The sequence below is a fragment of the Rhinoderma darwinii genome (assembly GCF_050947455.1).
Source record: "Rhinoderma darwinii isolate aRhiDar2 chromosome 5 unlocalized genomic scaffold, aRhiDar2.hap1 SUPER_5_unloc_27, whole genome shotgun sequence".
Classification (NCBI taxonomy): domain Eukaryota; kingdom Metazoa; phylum Chordata; class Amphibia; order Anura; family Rhinodermatidae; genus Rhinoderma; species Rhinoderma darwinii.
This window is the reverse complement of record NW_027461784.1, coordinates 163,608-181,036: the sequence shown is the minus strand read 5'-3', so window position 1 is coordinate 181,036 and position 17,429 is coordinate 163,608. Positions and strand designations below refer to the sequence as shown.

General features: G+C 47.6%; 12 non-coding genes across 12 annotated transcripts; all 12 read left to right on the top strand.

The window, feature by feature from the left end:
• Positions 1 to 17: 17 nt before the first annotated feature.
• Positions 18 to 208, top strand: LOC142688905 (U2 spliceosomal RNA). Its single transcript, XR_012857943.1, has one exon. It is a non-coding gene; the product is annotated as a U2 spliceosomal RNA (small nuclear RNA).
• Positions 209 to 1,500: 1,292 nt separating this feature from the next.
• Positions 1,501 to 1,691, top strand: LOC142688904 (U2 spliceosomal RNA). The gene has a single exon (XR_012857942.1). It is a non-coding gene; the product is annotated as a U2 spliceosomal RNA (small nuclear RNA).
• A 1,296-nt stretch (positions 1,692 to 2,987) lies between these two features.
• LOC142688903 (U2 spliceosomal RNA) lies at positions 2,988 to 3,178 on the top strand. The gene has a single exon (XR_012857941.1). It is a non-coding gene; the product is annotated as a U2 spliceosomal RNA (small nuclear RNA).
• Positions 3,179 to 4,466: 1,288 nt separating this feature from the next.
• Positions 4,467 to 4,657, top strand: LOC142688902 (U2 spliceosomal RNA). The gene has a single exon (XR_012857940.1). It is a non-coding gene; the product is annotated as a U2 spliceosomal RNA (small nuclear RNA).
• Positions 4,658 to 5,934: 1,277 nt separating this feature from the next.
• Positions 5,935 to 6,125, top strand: LOC142688901 (U2 spliceosomal RNA). Its single transcript, XR_012857939.1, has one exon. It is a non-coding gene; the product is annotated as a U2 spliceosomal RNA (small nuclear RNA).
• A 1,293-nt stretch (positions 6,126 to 7,418) lies between these two features.
• LOC142688899 (U2 spliceosomal RNA) lies at positions 7,419 to 7,609 on the top strand. The gene has a single exon (XR_012857938.1). It is a non-coding gene; the product is annotated as a U2 spliceosomal RNA (small nuclear RNA).
• A 1,276-nt stretch (positions 7,610 to 8,885) lies between these two features.
• Positions 8,886 to 9,076, top strand: LOC142688898 (U2 spliceosomal RNA). The gene has a single exon (XR_012857937.1). It is a non-coding gene; the product is annotated as a U2 spliceosomal RNA (small nuclear RNA).
• Positions 9,077 to 10,380: 1,304 nt separating this feature from the next.
• LOC142688897 (U2 spliceosomal RNA) lies at positions 10,381 to 10,571 on the top strand. Its single transcript, XR_012857936.1, has one exon. It is a non-coding gene; the product is annotated as a U2 spliceosomal RNA (small nuclear RNA).
• Positions 10,572 to 11,875: 1,304 nt separating this feature from the next.
• Positions 11,876 to 12,066, top strand: LOC142688896 (U2 spliceosomal RNA). Its single transcript, XR_012857935.1, has one exon. It is a non-coding gene; the product is annotated as a U2 spliceosomal RNA (small nuclear RNA).
• A 1,301-nt stretch (positions 12,067 to 13,367) lies between these two features.
• On the top strand, positions 13,368 to 13,558 carry LOC142688895 (U2 spliceosomal RNA). Its single transcript, XR_012857934.1, has one exon. It is a non-coding gene; the product is annotated as a U2 spliceosomal RNA (small nuclear RNA).
• Positions 13,559 to 14,834: 1,276 nt separating this feature from the next.
• Positions 14,835 to 15,025, top strand: LOC142688893 (U2 spliceosomal RNA). Its single transcript, XR_012857932.1, has one exon. It is a non-coding gene; the product is annotated as a U2 spliceosomal RNA (small nuclear RNA).
• A 1,296-nt stretch (positions 15,026 to 16,321) lies between these two features.
• Positions 16,322 to 16,512, top strand: LOC142688892 (U2 spliceosomal RNA). The gene has a single exon (XR_012857931.1). It is a non-coding gene; the product is annotated as a U2 spliceosomal RNA (small nuclear RNA).
• The last annotated feature ends 917 nt before the right edge of the window (positions 16,513 to 17,429 follow it).

Here is a 17,429-nt window from a genome sequence, read left to right as displayed (position 1 = left end):
CGCGGCCCGTTCGGGTTATCGCTTCTCGGCCTTTTGGCTAAGATCAAGTGTAGTATCTGTTCTTATCAGTTTAATATCTGATACGTCCCCTATCTGGGGACCATATATTAAATGGATTTTTAGAACAGGGAGATGGAAATAGAGCTTGCTCTGTCCACTCCACGCATTGACCTGGTATTGCAGTATTTCCAGGACCGGTGCACCCTTTCCTTATGTGTTGACTAAAAGCAGATTCCAAAAGTGTTTTTTGTCTTTGCTATTGTTTCTGTCTTTCTGAAGGGATCTCCCCTTTTAATCCCATTATTTCAACACCTGTTGGACAATGCATGAGTGATAATGAGCTCATTGATTAAATGCAATTAATGAATAGATTGCCACCTCTTGTTGTGTGTCGTCTGTGTTTCTGTGTTTCCGGCATTTCACATTGGAACACCTCATTCACCTTCCTTGTCTTCTCTCCGCCCTCCCTTTTAGGTAAGTTAAAGAGCTGCACCTGAGCCAGCCACTGATTGATTGATTGATTGATTGATTGATTGATTGATTGATTGATTGATTGATTGATGCAGCACAACAGTCAAATAGTGGAGTGGAGTAGGGGAACAGCAAACAGCCAATAAAGCAGCCCGCCCGCTCGCCTGCCCGCCACAATGGACCTACCTGTGTACACTAGATGGATGTGATGGAATGTACTGTCGTCCCTACATTTCAAGAAGAAGTAAGAATTGCAGTTGCAACAAAGCCTTGCTTGCCTACAAAGAGAGCAGCAATTTGGATTTGTTACTATGTTACCTAGAAGAATAACAAACTGTGCAAGGATGGAGGTTGTAGGAGCAAGGAGAAGTTGTCTGTAAAGTTGGTGGATGCCTATTTTCCATTTTGCAGTCCCTTGTCTCCCTCTTGTGGCCTCCTGGAGGCAACTAGCTGTGCAAAAAAAAGACAGCCTGGCGGCCGGCTGTTGCAGTGTTGCCCTCTCAGGCAACACTGAGTGACTGACTGAGCCTCACCGTCTTATATAAAGTTCAGACGGAACTTTGCACGTGTCATAGTGGAGCCCTCAGGATTCCAGAGCCAGCTTTCTGACATCATAATGGGGCCTCAGAGATAAAAGCCTGGGCCCAGGCAGTGTTGGTCAGTGCTGCTCAGCAGGCAGCACTGGACTGGACTGGATTACAGCTGATACAAGGTGTGAAGGAACAAGGGGTGGCTGTGGGCATGCACTTGCTGCCGCTGCCAGTGTTTATCTGCATGGCAGCAGGGCATTTGGGCGTTGCCAGGAAGGCGTTTTTATGTAGATTCCTCCTCTTTCAGCACTGCATTGTGGTGCAAGCAAAAGAAGCAAATCCTGTCTGGCTTCCTCTCCGGCCTTTATTCACCTCCCGTGTAGCTGTGAGTGTGTGAGCCTGCAGGGCCCCATGGAATTGCCTAGAAGTAGGCTGAATCGCTGCAAGGGCTGAACAGCAGTATCGGGCAGGCTCGGGCAACGCGCGGCCCGTTCGGGTTATCGCTTCTCGGCCTTTTGGCTAAGATCAAGTGTAGTATCTGTTCTTATCAGTTTAATATCTGATACGTCCCCTATCTGGGGACCATATATTAAATGGATTTTTAGAACAGGGAGATGGAAATAGAGCTTGCTCTGTCCACTCCACGCATTGACCTGGTATTGCAGTATTTCCAGGACCGGTGCACCCTTTCCTTATGTGTTGACTAAAAGCAGATTCCAAAAGTGTTTTTTGTCTTTGCTATTGTTTCTGTCTTTCTGAAGGGATCTCCCCTTTTAATCCCATTATTTCAACACCTGTTGGACAATGCATGAGTGATAATGAGCTCATTGATTAAATGCAATTAATGAATAGATTGCCACCTCTTGTTGTGTGTCGTCTGTGTTTCTGTGTTTCCGGCATTTCACATTGGAACACCTCATTCACCTTCCTTGTCTTCTCTCCGCCCTCCCTTTTAGGTAAGTTAAAGAGCTGCACCTGAGCCAGCCACTGATTGATTGATTGATTGATTGATTGATTGATTGATTGATTGATTGATTGATTGATTGATGCAGCACAACAGTCAAATAGTGGAGTGGAGTAGGGGAACAGCAAACAGCCAATAAAGCAGCCCGCCCGCTCGCCTGCCCGCCACAATGGACCTACCTGTGTACACTAGATGGATGTGATGGAATGTACTGTCGTCCCTACATTTCAAGAAGAAGTAAGAATTGCAGTTGCAACAAAGCCTTGCTTGCCTACAAAGAGAGCAGCAATTTGGATTTGTTACTATGTTACCTAGAAGAATAACAAACTGTGCAAGGATGGAGGTTGTAGGAGCAAGGAGAAGTTGTCTGTAAAGTTGGTGGATGCCTATTTTCCATTTTGCAGTCCCTTGTCTCCCTCTTGTGGCCTCCTGGAGGCAACTAGCTGTGCAAAAAAAAGACAGCCTGGCGGCCGGCTGTTGCAGTGTTGCCCTCTCAGGCAACACTGAGTGACTGACTGAGCCTCACCGTCTTATATAAAGTTCAGACGGAACTTTGCACGTGTCATAGTGGAGCCCTCAGGATTCCAGAGCCAGCTTTCTGACATCATAATGGGGCCTCAGAGATAAAAGCCTGGGCCCAGGCAGTGTTGGTCAGTGCTGCTCAGCAGGCAGCACTGGACTGGACTGGATTACAGCTGATACAAGGTGTGAAGGAACAAGGGGTGGCTGTGGGCATGCACTTGCTGCCGCTGCCAGTGTTTATCTGCATGGCAGCAGGGCATTTGGGCGTTGCCAGGAAGGCGTTTTTATGTAGATTCCTCCTCTTTCAGCACTGCATTGTGGTGCAAGCAAAAGAAGCAAATCCTGTCTGGCTTCCTCTCCGGCCTTTATTCACCTCCCGTGTAGCTGTGAGTGTGTGAGCCTGCAGGGCCCCATGGAATTGCCTAGAAGTAGGCTGAATCGCTGCAAGGGCTGAACAGCAGTATCGGGCAGGCTCGGGCAACGCGCGGCCCGTTCGGGTTATCGCTTCTCGGCCTTTTGGCTAAGATCAAGTGTAGTATCTGTTCTTATCAGTTTAATATCTGATACGTCCCCTATCTGGGGACCATATATTAAATGGATTTTTAGAACAGGGAGATGGAAATAGAGCTTGCTCTGTCCACTCCACGCATTGACCTGGTATTGCAGTATTTCCAGGACCGGTGCACCCTTTCCTTATGTGTTGACTAAAAGCAGATTCCAAAAGTGTTTTTTGTCTTTGCTATTGTTTCTGTCTTTCTGAAGGGATCTCCCCTTTTAATCCCATTATTTCAACACCTGTTGGACAATGCATGAGTGATAATGAGCTCATTGATTAAATGCAATTAATGAATAGATTGCCACCTCTTGTTGTGTGTCGTCTGTGTTTCTGTGTTTCCGGCATTTCACATTGGAACACCTCATTCACCTTCCTTGTCTTCTCTCCGCCCTCCCTTTTAGGTAAGTTAAAGAGCTGCACCTGAGCCAGCCACTGATTGATTGATTGATTGATTGATTGATTGATTGATTGATTGATTGATTGATGCAGCACAACAGTCAAATAGTGGAGTGGAGTAGGGGAACAGCAAACAGCCAATAAAGCAGCCCGCCCGCTCGCCTGCCCGCCACAATGGACCTACCTGTGTACACTAGATGGATGTGATGGAATGTACTGTCGTCCCTACATTTCAAGAAGAAGTAAGAATTGCAGTTGCAACAAAGCCTTGCTTGCCTACAAAGAGAGCAGCAATTTGGATTTGTTACTATGTTACCTAGAAGAATAACAAACTGTGCAAGGATGGAGGTTGTAGGAGCAAGGAGAAGTTGTCTGTAAAGTTGGTGGATGCCTATTTTCCATTTTGCAGTCCCTTGTCTCCCTCTTGTGGCCTCCTGGAGGCAACTAGCTGTGCAAAAAAAAGACAGCCTGGCGGCCGGCTGTTGCAGTGTTGCCCTCTCAGGCAACACTGAGTGACTGACTGAGCCTCACCGTCTTATATAAAGTTCAGACGGAACTTTGCACGTGTCATAGTGGAGCCCTCAGGATTCCAGAGCCAGCTTTCTGACATCATAATGGGGCCTCAGAGATAAAAGCCTGGGCCCAGGCAGTGTTGGTCAGTGCTGCTCAGCAGGCAGCACTGGACTGGACTGGATTACAGCTGATACAAGGTGTGAAGGAACAAGGGGTGGCTGTGGGCATGCACTTGCTGCCGCTGCCAGTGTTTATCTGCATGGCAGCAGGGCATTTGGGCGTTGCCAGGAAGGCGTTTTTATGTAGATTCCTCCTCTTTCAGCACTGCATTGTGGTGCAAGCAAAAGAAGCAAATCCTGTCTGGCTTCCTCTCCGGCCTTTATTCACCTCCCGTGTAGCTGTGAGTGTGTGAGCCTGCAGGGCCCCATGGAATTGCCTAGAAGTAGGCTGAATCGCTGCAAGGGCTGAACAGCAGTATCGGGCAGGCTCGGGCAACGCGCGGCCCGTTCGGGTTATCGCTTCTCGGCCTTTTGGCTAAGATCAAGTGTAGTATCTGTTCTTATCAGTTTAATATCTGATACGTCCCCTATCTGGGGACCATATATTAAATGGATTTTTAGAACAGGGAGATGGAAATAGAGCTTGCTCTGTCCACTCCACGCATTGACCTGGTATTGCAGTATTTCCAGGACCGGTGCACCCTTTCCTTATGTGTTGACTAAAAGCAGATTCCAAAAGTGTTTTTTGTCTTTGCTATTGTTTCTGTCTTTCTGAAGGGATCTCCCCTTTTAATCCCATTATTTCAACACCTGTTGGACAATGCATGAGTGATAATGAGCTCATTGATTAAATGCAATTAATGAATAGATTGCCACCTCTTGTTGTGTGTCGTCTGTGTTTCTGTGTTTCCGGCATTTCACATTGGAACACCTCATTCACCTTCCTTGTCTTCTCTCCGCCCTCCCTTTTAGGTAAGTTAAAGAGCTGCACCTGAGCCAGCCACTGATTGATTGATTGATTGATTGATTGATTGATTGATTGATGCAGCACAACAGTCAAATAGTGGAGTGGAGTAGGGGAACAGCAAACAGCCAATAAAGCAGCCCGCCCGCTCGCCTGCCCGCCACAATGGACCTACCTGTGTACACTAGATGGATGTGATGGAATGTACTGTCGTCCCTACATTTCAAGAAGAAGTAAGAATTGCAGTTGCAACAAAGCCTTGCTTGCCTACAAAGAGAGCAGCAATTTGGATTTGTTACTATGTTACCTAGAAGAATAACAAACTGTGCAAGGATGGAGGTTGTAGGAGCAAGGAGAAGTTGTCTGTAAAGTTGGTGGATGCCTATTTTCCATTTTGCAGTCCCTTGTCTCCCTCTTGTGGCCTCCTGGAGGCAACTAGCTGTGCAAAAAAAAAGACAGCCTGGCGGCCGGCTGTTGCAGTGTTGCCCTCTCAGGCAACACTGAGTGACTGACTGAGCCTCACCGTCTTATATAAAGTTCAGACGGAACTTTGCACGTGTCATAGTGGAGCCCTCAGGATTCCAGAGCCAGCTTTCTGACATCATAATGGGGCCTCAGAGATAAAAGCCTGGGCCAAGGCAGTGTTGGTCAGTGCTGCTCAGCAGGCAGCACTGGACTGGACTGGATTACAGCTGATACAAGGTGTGAAGGAACAAGGGGTGGCTGTGGGCATGCACTTGCTGCCGCTGCCAGTGTTTATCTGCATGGCAGCAGGGCATTTGGGCGTTGCCAGGAAGGCGTTTTTATGTAGATTCCTCCTCTTTCAGCACTGCATTGTGGTGCAAGCAAAAGAAGCAAATCCTGTCTGGCTTCCTCTCCGGCCTTTATTCACCTCCCGTGTAGCTGTGAGTGTGTGAGCCTGCAGGGCCCCATGGAATTTCCTAGAAGTAGGCTGAATCGCTGCAAGGGCTGAACAGCAGTATCGGGCAGGCTCGGGCAACGCGCGGCCCGTTCGGGTTATCGCTTCTCGGCCTTTTGGCTAAGATCAAGTGTAGTATCTGTTCTTATCAGTTTAATATCTGATACGTCCCCTATCTGGGGACCATATATTAAATGGATTTTTAGAACAGGGAGATGGAAATAGAGCTTGCTCTGTCCACTCCACGCATTGACCTGGTATTGCAGTATTTCCAGGACCGGTGCACCCTTTCCTTATGTGTTGACTAAAAGCAGATTCCAAAAGTGTTTTTTGTCTTTGCTATTGTTTCTGTCTTTCTGAAGGGATCTCCCCTTTTAATCCCATTATTTCAACACCTGTTGGACAATGCATGAGTGATAATGAGCTCATTGATTAAATGCAATTAATGAATAGATTGCCACCTCTTGTTGTGTGTCGTCTGTGTTTCTGTGTTTCCGGCATTTCACATTGGAACACCTCATTCACCTTCCTTGTCTTCTCTCCGCCCTCCCTTTTAGGTAAGTTAAAGAGCTGCACCTGAGCCAGCCACTGATTGATTGATTGATTGATTGATTGATTGATTGATTGATTGATTGATTGATTGATGCAGCACAACAGTCAAATAGTGGAGTGGAGTAGGGGAACAGCAAACAGCCAATAAAGCAGCCCGCCCGCTCGCCTGCCCGCCACAATGGACCTACCTGTGTACACTAGATGGATGTGATGGAATGTACTGTCGTCCCTACATTTCAAGAAGAAGTAAGAATTGCAGTTGCAACAAAGCCTTGCTTGCCTACAAAGAGAGCAGCAATTTGGATTTGTTACTATGTTACCTAGAAGAATAACAAACTGTGCAAGGATGGAGGTTGTAGGAGCAAGGAGAAGTTGTCTGTAAAGTTGGTGGATGCCTATTTTCCATTTTGCAGTCCCTTGTCTCCCTCTTGTGGCCTCCTGGAGGCAACTAGCTGTGCAAAAAAAAAGACAGCCTGGCGGCCGGCTGTTGCAGTGTTGCCCTCTCAGGCAACACTGAGTGACTGACTGAGCCTCACCGTCTTATATAAAGTTCAGACGGAACTTTGCACGTGTCATAGTGGAGCCCTCAGGATTCCAGAGCCAGCTTTCTGACATCATAATGGGGCCTCAGAGATAAAAGCCTGGGCCAAGGCAGTGTTGGTCAGTGCTGCTCAGCAGGCAGCACTGGACTGGACTGGATTACAGCTGATACAAGGTGTGAAGGAACAAGGGGTGGCTGTGGGCATGCACTTGCTGCCGCTGCCAGTGTTTATCTGCATGGCAGCAGGGCATTTGGGCGTTGCCAGGAAGGCGTTTTTATGTAGATTCCTCCTCTTTCAGCACTGCATTGTGGTGCAAGCAAAAGAAGCAAATCCTGTCTGGCTTCCTCTCCGGCCTTTATTCACCTCCCGTGTAGCTGTGAGTGTGTGAGCCTGCAGGGCCCCATGGAATTGCCTAGAAGTAGGCTGAATCGCTGCAAGGGCTGAACAGCAGTATCGGGCAGGCTCGGGCAACGCGCGGCCCGTTCGGGTTATCGCTTCTCGGCCTTTTGGCTAAGATCAAGTGTAGTATCTGTTCTTATCAGTTTAATATCTGATACGTCCCCTATCTGGGGACCATATATTAAATGGATTTTTAGAACAGGGAGATGGAAATAGAGCTTGCTCTGTCCACTCCACGCATTGACCTGGTATTGCAGTATTTCCAGGACCGGTGCACCCTTTCCTTATGTGTTGACTAAAAGCAGATTCCAAAAGTGTTTTTTGTCTTTGCTATTGTTTCTGTCTTTCTGAAGGGATCTCCCCTTTTAATCCCATTATTTCAACACCTGTTGGACAATGCATGAGTGATAATGAGCTCATTGATTAAATGCAATTAATGAATAGATTGCCACCTCTTGTTGTGTGTCGTCTGTGTTTCTGTGTTTCCGGCATTTCACATTGGAACACCTCATTCACCTTCCTTGTCTTCTCTCCGCCCTCCCTTTTAGGTAAGTTAAAGAGCTGCACCTGAGCCAGCCACTGATTGATTGATTGATTGATTGATTGATTGATTGATTGATGCAGCACAACAGTCAAATAGTGGAGTGGAGTAGGGGAACAGCAAACAGCCAATAAAGCAGCCCGCCCGCTCGCCTGCCCGCCACAATGGACCTACCTGTGTACACTAGATGGATGTGATGGAATGTACTGTCGTCCCTACATTTCAAGAAGAAGTAAGAATTGCAGTTGCAACAAAGCCTTGCTTGCCTACAAAGAGAGCAGCAATTTGGATTTGTTACTATGTTACCTAGAAGAATAACAAACTGTGCAAGGATGGAGGTTGTAGGAGCAAGGAGAAGTTGTCTGTAAAGTTGGTGGATGCCTATTTTCCATTTTGCAGTCCCTTGTCTCCCTCTTGTGGCCTCCTGGAGGCAACTAGCTGTGCAAAAAAAAGACAGCCTGGCGGCCGGCTGTTGCAGTGTTGCCCTCTCAGGCAACACTGAGTGACTGACTGAGCCTCACCGTCTTATATAAAGTTCAGACGGAACTTTGCACGTGTCATAGTGGAGCCCTCAGGATTCCAGAGCCAGCTTTCTGACATCATAATGGGGCCTCAGAGATAAAAGCCTGGGCCCAGGCAGTGTTGGTCAGTGCTGCTCAGCAGGCAGCACTGGACTGGACTGGATTACAGCTGATACAAGGTGTGAAGGAACAAGGGGTGGCTGTGGGCATGCACTTGCTGCCGCTGCCAGTGTTTATCTGCATGGCAGCAGGGCATTTGGGCGTTGCCAGGAAGGCGTTTTTATGTAGATTCCTCCTCTTTCAGCACTGCATTGTGGTGCAAGCAAAAGAAGCAAATCCTGTCTGGCTTCCTCTCCGGCCTTTATTCACCTCCCGTGTAGCTGTGAGTGTGTGAGCCTGCAGGGCCCCATGGAATTGCCTAGAAGTAGGCTGAATCGCTGCAAGGGCTGAACAGCAGTATCGGGCAGGCTCGGGCAACGCGCGGCCCGTTCGGGTTATCGCTTCTCGGCCTTTTGGCTAAGATCAAGTGTAGTATCTGTTCTTATCAGTTTAATATCTGATACGTCCCCTATCTGGGGACCATATATTAAATGGATTTTTAGAACAGGGAGATGGAAATAGAGCTTGCTCTGTCCACTCCACGCATTGACCTGGTATTGCAGTATTTCCAGGACCGGTGCACCCTTTCCTTATGTGTTGACTAAAAGCAGATTCCAAAAGTGTTTTTTGTCTTTGCTATTGTTTCTGTCTTTCTGAAGGGATCTCCCCTTTTAATCCCATTATTTCAACACCTGTTGGACAATGCATGAGTGATAATGAGCTCATTGATTAAATGCAATTAATGAATAGATTGCCACCTCTTGTTGTGTGTCGTCTGTGTTTCTGTGTTTCCGGCATTTCACATTGGAACACCTCATTCACCTTCCTTGTCTTCTCTCCGCCCTCCCTTTTAGGTAAGTTAAAGAGCTGCACCTGAGCCAGCCACTGATTGATTGATTGATTGATTGATTGATTGATTGATTGATTGATTGATTGATTGATTGATTGATTGATGCAGCACAACAGTCAAATAGTGGAGTGGAGTAGGGGAACAGCAAACAGCCAATAAAGCAGCCCGCCCGCTCGCCTGCCCGCCACAATGGACCTACCTGTGTACACTAGATGGATGTGATGGAATGTACTGTCGTCCCTACATTTCAAGAAGAAGTAAGAATTGCAGTTGCAACAAAGCCTTGCTTGCCTACAAAGAGAGCAGCAATTTGGATTTGTTACTATGTTACCTAGAAGAATAACAAACTGTGCAAGGATGGAGGTTGTAGGAGCAAGGAGAAGTTGTCTGTAAAGTTGGTGGATGCCTATTTTCCATTTTGCAGTCCCTTGTCTCCCTCTTGTGGCCTCCTGGAGGCAACTAGCTGTGCAAAAAAAAGACAGCCTGGCGGCCGGCTGTTGCAGTGTTGCCCTCTCAGGCAACACTGAGTGACTGACTGAGCCTCACCGTCTTATATAAAGTTCAGACGGAACTTTGCACGTGTCATAGTGGAGCCCTCAGGATTCCAGAGCCAGCTTTCTGACATCATAATGGGGCCTCAGAGATAAAAGCCTGGGCCCAGGCAGTGTTGGTCAGTGCTGCTCAGCAGGCAGCACTGGACTGGACTGGATTACAGCTGATACAAGGTGTGAAGGAACAAGGGGTGGCTGTGGGCATGCACTTGCTGCCGCTGCCAGTGTTTATCTGCATGGCAGCAGGGCATTTGGGCGTTGCCAGGAAGGCGTTTTTATGTAGATTCCTCCTCTTTCAGCACTGCATTGTGGTGCAAGCAAAAGAAGCAAATCCTGTCTGGCTTCCTCTCCGGCCTTTATTCACCTCCCGTGTAGCTGTGAGTGTGTGAGCCTGCAGGGCCCCATGGAATTGCCTAGAAGTAGGCTGAATCGCTGCAAGGGCTGAACAGCAGTATCGGGCAGGCTCGGGCAACGCGCGGCCCGTTCGGGTTATCGCTTCTCGGCCTTTTGGCTAAGATCAAGTGTAGTATCTGTTCTTATCAGTTTAATATCTGATACGTCCCCTATCTGGGGACCATATATTAAATGGATTTTTAGAACAGGGAGATGGAAATAGAGCTTGCTCTGTCCACTCCACGCATTGACCTGGTATTGCAGTATTTCCAGGACCGGTGCACCCTTTCCTTATGTGTTGACTAAAAGCAGATTCCAAAAGTGTTTTTTGTCTTTGCTATTGTTTCTGTCTTTCTGAAGGGATCTCCCCTTTTAATCCCATTATTTCAACACCTGTTGGACAATGCATGAGTGATAATGAGCTCATTGATTAAATGCAATTAATGAATAGATTGCCACCTCTTGTTGTGTGTCGTCTGTGTTTCTGTGTTTCCGGCATTTCACATTGGAACACCTCATTCACCTTCCTTGTCTTCTCTCCGCCCTCCCTTTTAGGTAAGTTAAAGAGCTGCACCTGAGCCAGCCACTGATTGATTGATTGATTGATTGATTGATTGATTGATTGATTGATTGATTGATTGATTGATTGATTGATGCAGCACAACAGTCAAATAGTGGAGTGGAGTAGGGGAACAGCAAACAGCCAATAAAGCAGCCCGCCCGCTCGCCTGCCCGCCACAATGGACCTACCTGTGTACACTAGATGGATGTGATGGAATGTACTGTCGTCCCTACATTTCAAGAAGAAGTAAGAATTGCAGTTGCAACAAAGCCTTGCTTGCCTACAAAGAGAGCAGCAATTTGGATTTGTTACTATGTTACCTAGAAGAATAACAAACTGTGCAAGGATGGAGGTTGTAGGAGCAAGGAGAAGTTGTCTGTAAAGTTGGTGGATGCCTATTTTCCATTTTGCAGTCCCTTGTCTCCCTCTTGTGGCCTCCTGGAGGCAACTAGCTGTGCAAAAAAAAGACAGCCTGGCGGCCGGCTGTTGCAGTGTTGCCCTCTCAGGCAACACTGAGTGACTGACTGAGCCTCACCGTCTTATATAAAGTTCAGACGGAACTTTGCACGTGTCATAGTGGAGCCCTCAGGATTCCAGAGCCAGCTTTCTGACATCATAATGGGGCCTCAGAGATAAAAGCCTGGGCCCAGGCAGTGTTGGTCAGTGCTGCTCAGCAGGCAGCACTGGACTGGACTGGATTACAGCTGATACAAGGTGTGAAGGAACAAGGGGTGGCTGTGGGCATGCACTTGCTGCCGCTGCCAGTGTTTATCTGCATGGCAGCAGGGCATTTGGGCGTTGCCAGGAAGGCGTTTTTATGTAGATTCCTCCTCTTTCAGCACTGCATTGTGGTGCAAGCAAAAGAAGCAAATCCTGTCTGGCTTCCTCTCCGGCCTTTATTCACCTCCCGTGTAGCTGTGAGTGTGTGAGCCTGCAGGGCCCCATGGAATTGCCTAGAAGTAGGCTGAATCGCTGCAAGGGCTGAACAGCAGTATCGGGCAGGCTCGGGCAACGCGCGGCCCGTTCGGGTTATCGCTTCTCGGCCTTTTGGCTAAGATCAAGTGTAGTATCTGTTCTTATCAGTTTAATATCTGATACGTCCCCTATCTGGGGACCATATATTAAATGGATTTTTAGAACAGGGAGATGGAAATAGAGCTTGCTCTGTCCACTCCACGCATTGACCTGGTATTGCAGTATTTCCAGGACCGGTGCACCCTTTCCTTATGTGTTGACTAAAAGCAGATTCCAAAAGTGTTTTTTGTCTTTGCTATTGTTTCTGTCTTTCTGAAGGGATCTCCCCTTTTAATCCCATTATTTCAACACCTGTTGGACAATGCATGAGTGATAATGAGCTCATTGATTAAATGCAATTAATGAATAGATTGCCACCTCTTGTTGTGTGTCGTCTGTGTTTCTGTGTTTCCGGCATTTCACATTGGAACACCTCATTCACCTTCCTTGTCTTCTCTCCGCCCTCCCTTTTAGGTAAGTTAAAGAGCTGCACCTGAGCCAGCCACTGATTGATTGATTGATTGATTGATTGATTGATTGATTGATTGATTGATTGATTGATTGATTGATGCAGCACAACAGTCAAATAGTGGAGTGGAGTAGGGGAACAGCAAACAGCCAATAAAGCAGCCCGCCCGCTCGCCTGCCCGCCACAATGGACCTACCTGTGTACACTAGATGGATGTGATGGAATGTACTGTCGTCCCTACATTTCAAGAAGAAGTAAGAATTGCAGTTGCAACAAAGCCTTGCTTGCCTACAAAGAGAGCAGCAATTTGGATTTGTTACTATGTTACCTAGAAGAATAACAAACTGTGCAAGGATGGAGGTTGTAGGAGCAAGGAGAAGTTGTCTGTAAAGTTGGTGGATGCCTATTTTCCATTTTGCAGTCCCTTGTCTCCCTCTTGTGGCCTCCTGGAGGCAACTAGCTGTGCAAAAAAAAAGACAGCCTGGCGGCCGGCTGTTGCAGTGTTGCCCTCTCAGGCAACACTGAGTGACTGACTGAGCCTCACCGTCTTATATAAAGTTCAGACGGAACTTTGCACGTGTCATAGTGGAGCCCTCAGGATTCCAGAGCCAGCTTTCTGACATCATAATGGGGCCTCAGAGATAAAAGCCTGGGCCAAGGCAGTGTTGGTCAGTGCTGCTCAGCAGGCAGCACTGGACTGGACTGGATTACAGCTGATACAAGGTGTGAAGGAACAAGGGGTGGCTGTGGGCATGCACTTGCTGCCGCTGCCAGTGTTTATCTGCATGGCAGCAGGGCATTTGGGCGTTGCCAGGAAGGCGTTTTTATGTAGATTCCTCCTCTTTCAGCACTGCATTGTGGTGCAAGCAAAAGAAGCAAATCCTGTCTGGCTTCCTCTCCGGCCTTTATTCACCTCCCGTGTAGCTGTGAGTGTGTGAGCCTGCAGGGCCCCATGGAATTGCCTAGAAGTAGGCTGAATCGCTGCAAGGGCTGAACAGCAGTATCGGGCAGGCTCGGGCAACGCGCGGCCCGTTCGGGTTATCGCTTCTCGGCCTTTTGGCTAAGATCAAGTGTAGTATCTGTTCTTATCAGTTTAATATCTGATACGTCCCCTATCTGGGGACCATATATTAAATGGATTTTTAGAACAGGGAGATGGAAATAGAGCTTGCTCTGTCCACTCCACGCATTGACCTGGTATTGCAGTATTTCCAGGACCGGTGCACCCTTTCCTTATGTGTTGACTAAAAGCAGATTCCAAAAGTGTTTTTTGTCTTTGCTATTGTTTCTGTCTTTCTGAAGGGATCTCCCCTTTTAATCCCATTATTTCAACACCTGTTGGACAATGCATGAGTGATAATGAGCTCATTGATTAAATGCAATTAATGAATAGATTGCCACCTCTTGTTGTGTGTCGTCTGTGTTTCTGTGTTTCCGGCATTTCACATTGGAACACCTCATTCACCTTCCTTGTCTTCTCTCCGCCCTCCCTTTTAGGTAAGTTAAAGAGCTGCACCTGAGCCAGCCACTGATTGATTGATTGATTGATTGATTGATTGATTGATTGATGCAGCACAACAGTCAAATAGTGGAGTGGAGTAGGGGAACAGCAAACAGCCAATAAAGCAGCCCGCCCGCTCGCCTGCCCGCCACAATGGACCTACCTGTGTACACTAGATGGATGTGATGGAATGTACTGTCGTCCCTACATTTCAAGAAGAAGTAAGAATTGCAGTTGCAACAAAGCCTTGCTTGCCTACAAAGAGAGCAGCAATTTGGATTTGTTACTATGTTACCTAGAAGAATAACAAACTGTGCAAGGATGGAGGTTGTAGGAGCAAGGAGAAGTTGTCTGTAAAGTTGGTGGATGCCTATTTTCCATTTTGCAGTCCCTTGTCTCCCTCTTGTGGCCTCCTGGAGGCAACTAGCTGTGCAAAAAAAAGACAGCCTGGCGGCCGGCTGTTGCAGTGTTGCCCTCTCAGGCAACACTGAGTGACTGACTGAGCCTCACCGTCTTATATAAAGTTCAGACGGAACTTTGCACGTGTCATAGTGGAGCCCTCAGGATTCCAGAGCCAGCTTTCTGACATCATAATGGGGCCTCAGAGATAAAAGCCTGGGCCCAGGCAGTGTTGGTCAGTGCTGCTCAGCAGGCAGCACTGGACTGGACTGGATTACAGCTGATACAAGGTGTGAAGGAACAAGGGGTGGCTGTGGGCATGCACTTGCTGCCGCTGCCAGTGTTTATCTGCATGGCAGCAGGGCATTTGGGCGTTGCCAGGAAGGCGTTTTTATGTAGATTCCTCCTCTTTCAGCACTGCATTGTGGTGCAAGCAAAAGAAGCAAATCCTGTCTGGCTTCCTCTCCGGCCTTTATTCACCTCCCGTGTAGCTGTGAGTGTGTGAGCCTGCAGGGCCCCATGGAATTGCCTAGAAGTAGGCTGAATCGCTGCAAGGGCTGAACAGCAGTATCGGGCAGGCTCGGGCAACGCGCGGCCCGTTCGGGTTATCGCTTCTCGGCCTTTTGGCTAAGATCAAGTGTAGTATCTGTTCTTATCAGTTTAATATCTGATACGTCCCCTATCTGGGGACCATATATTAAATGGATTTTTAGAACAGGGAGATGGAAATAGAGCTTGCTCTGTCCACTCCACGCATTGACCTGGTATTGCAGTATTTCCAGGACCGGTGCACCCTTTCCTTATGTGTTGACTAAAAGCAGATTCCAAAAGTGTTTTTTGTCTTTGCTATTGTTTCTGTCTTTCTGAAGGGATCTCCCCTTTTAATCCCATTATTTCAACACCTGTTGGACAATGCATGAGTGATAATGAGCTCATTGATTAAATGCAATTAATGAATAGATTGCCACCTCTTGTTGTGTGTCGTCTGTGTTTCTGTGTTTCCGGCATTTCACATTGGAACACCTCATTCACCTTCCTTGTCTTCTCTCCGCCCTCCCTTTTAGGTAAGTTAAAGAGCTGCACCTGAGCCAGCCACTGATTGATTGATTGATTGATTGATTGATTGATTGATTGATTGATTGATTGATTGATTGATGCAGCACAACAGTCAAATAGTGGAGTGGAGTAGGGGAACAGCAAACAGCCAATAAAGCAGCCCGCCCGCTCGCCTGCCCGCCACAATGGACCTACCTGTGTACACTAGATGGATGTGATGGAATGTACTGTCGTCCCTACATTTCAAGAAGAAGTAAGAATTGCAGTTGCAACAAAGCCTTGCTTGCCTACAAAGAGAGCAGCAATTTGGATTTGTTACTATGTTACCTAGAAGAATAACAAACTGTGCAAGGATGGAGGTTGTAGGAGCAAGGAGAAGTTGTCTGTAAAGTTGGTGGATGCCTATTTTCCATTTTGCAGTCCCTTGTCTCCCTCTTGTGGCCTCCTGGAGGCAACTAGCTGTGCAAAAAAAAGACAGCCTGGCGGCCGGCTGTTGCAGTGTTGCCCTCTCAGGCAACACTGAGTGACTGACTGAGCCTCACCGTCTTATATAAAGTTCAGACGGAACTTTGCACGTGTCATAGTGGAGCCCTCAGGATTCCAGAGCCAGCTTTCTGACATCATAATGGGGCCTCAGAGATAAAAGCCTGGGCCCAGGCAGTGTTGGTCAGTGCTGCTCAGCAGGCAGCACTGGACTGGACTGGATTACAGCTGATACAAGGTGTGAAGGAACAAGGGGTGGCTGTGGGCATGCACTTGCTGCCGCTGCCAGTGTTTATCTGCATGGCAGCAGGGCATTTGGGCGTTGCCAGGAAGGCGTTTTTATGTAGATTCCTCCTCTTTCAGCACTGCATTGTGGTGCAAGCAAAAGAAGCAAATCCTGTCTGGCTTCCTCTCCGGCCTTTATTCACCTCCCGTGTAGCTGTGAGTGTGTGAGCCTGCAGGGCCCCATGGAATTGCCTAGAAGTAGGCTGAATCGCTGCAAGGGCTGAACAGCAGTATCGGGCAGGCTCGGGCAACGCGCGGCCCGTTCGGGTTATCGCTTCTCGGCCTTTTGGCTAAGATCAAGTGTAGTATCTGTTCTTATCAGTTTAATATCTGATACGTCCCCTATCTGGGGACCATATATTAAATGGATTTTTAGAACAGGGAGATGGAAATAGAGCTTGCTCTGTCCACTCCACGCATTGACCTGGTATTGCAGTATTTCCAGGACCGGTGCACCCTTTCCTTATGTGTTGACTAAAAGCAGATTCCAAAAGTGTTTTTTGTCTTTGCTATTGTTTCTGTCTTTCTGAAGGGATCTCCCCTTTTAATCCCATTATTTCAACACCTGTTGGACAATGCATGAGTGATAATGAGCTCATTGATTAAATGCAATTAATGAATAGATTGCCACCTCTTGTTGTGTGTCGTCTGTGTTTCTGTGTTTCCGGCATTTCACATTGGAACACCTCATTCACCTTCCTTGTCTTCTCTCCGCCCTCCCTTTTAGGTAAGTTAAAGAGCTGCACCTGAGCCAGCCACTTGATTGATTGATTGATTGATTGATTGATTGATTGATTGATTGATTGATTGATTGATGCAGCACAACAGTCAAATAGTGGAGTGGAGTAGGGGAACAGCAAACAGCCAATAAAGCAGCCCGCCCGCTCGCCTGCCCGCCACAATGGACCTACCTGTGTACACTAGATGGATGTGATGGAATGTACTGTCGTCCCTACATTTCAAGAAGAAGTAAGAATTGCAGTTGCAACAAAGCCTTGCTTGCCTACAAAGAGAGCAGCAATTTGGATTTGTTACTATGTTACCTAGAAGAATAACAAACTGTGCAAGGATGGAGGTTGTAGGAGCAAGGAGAAGTTGTCTGTAAAGTTGGTGGATGCCTATTTTCCATTTTGCAGTCCCTTGTCTCCCTCTTGTGGCCTCCTGGAGGCAACTAGCTGTGCAAAAAAAAGACAGCCTGGCGGCCGGCTGTTGCAGTGTTGCCCTCTCAGGCAACACTGAGTGACTGACTGAGCCTCACCGTCTTATATAAAGTTCAGACGGAACTTTGCACGTGTCATAGTGGAGCCCTCAGGATTCCAGAGCCAGCTTTCTGACATCATAATGGGGCCTCAGAGATAAAAGCCTGGGCCCAGGCAGT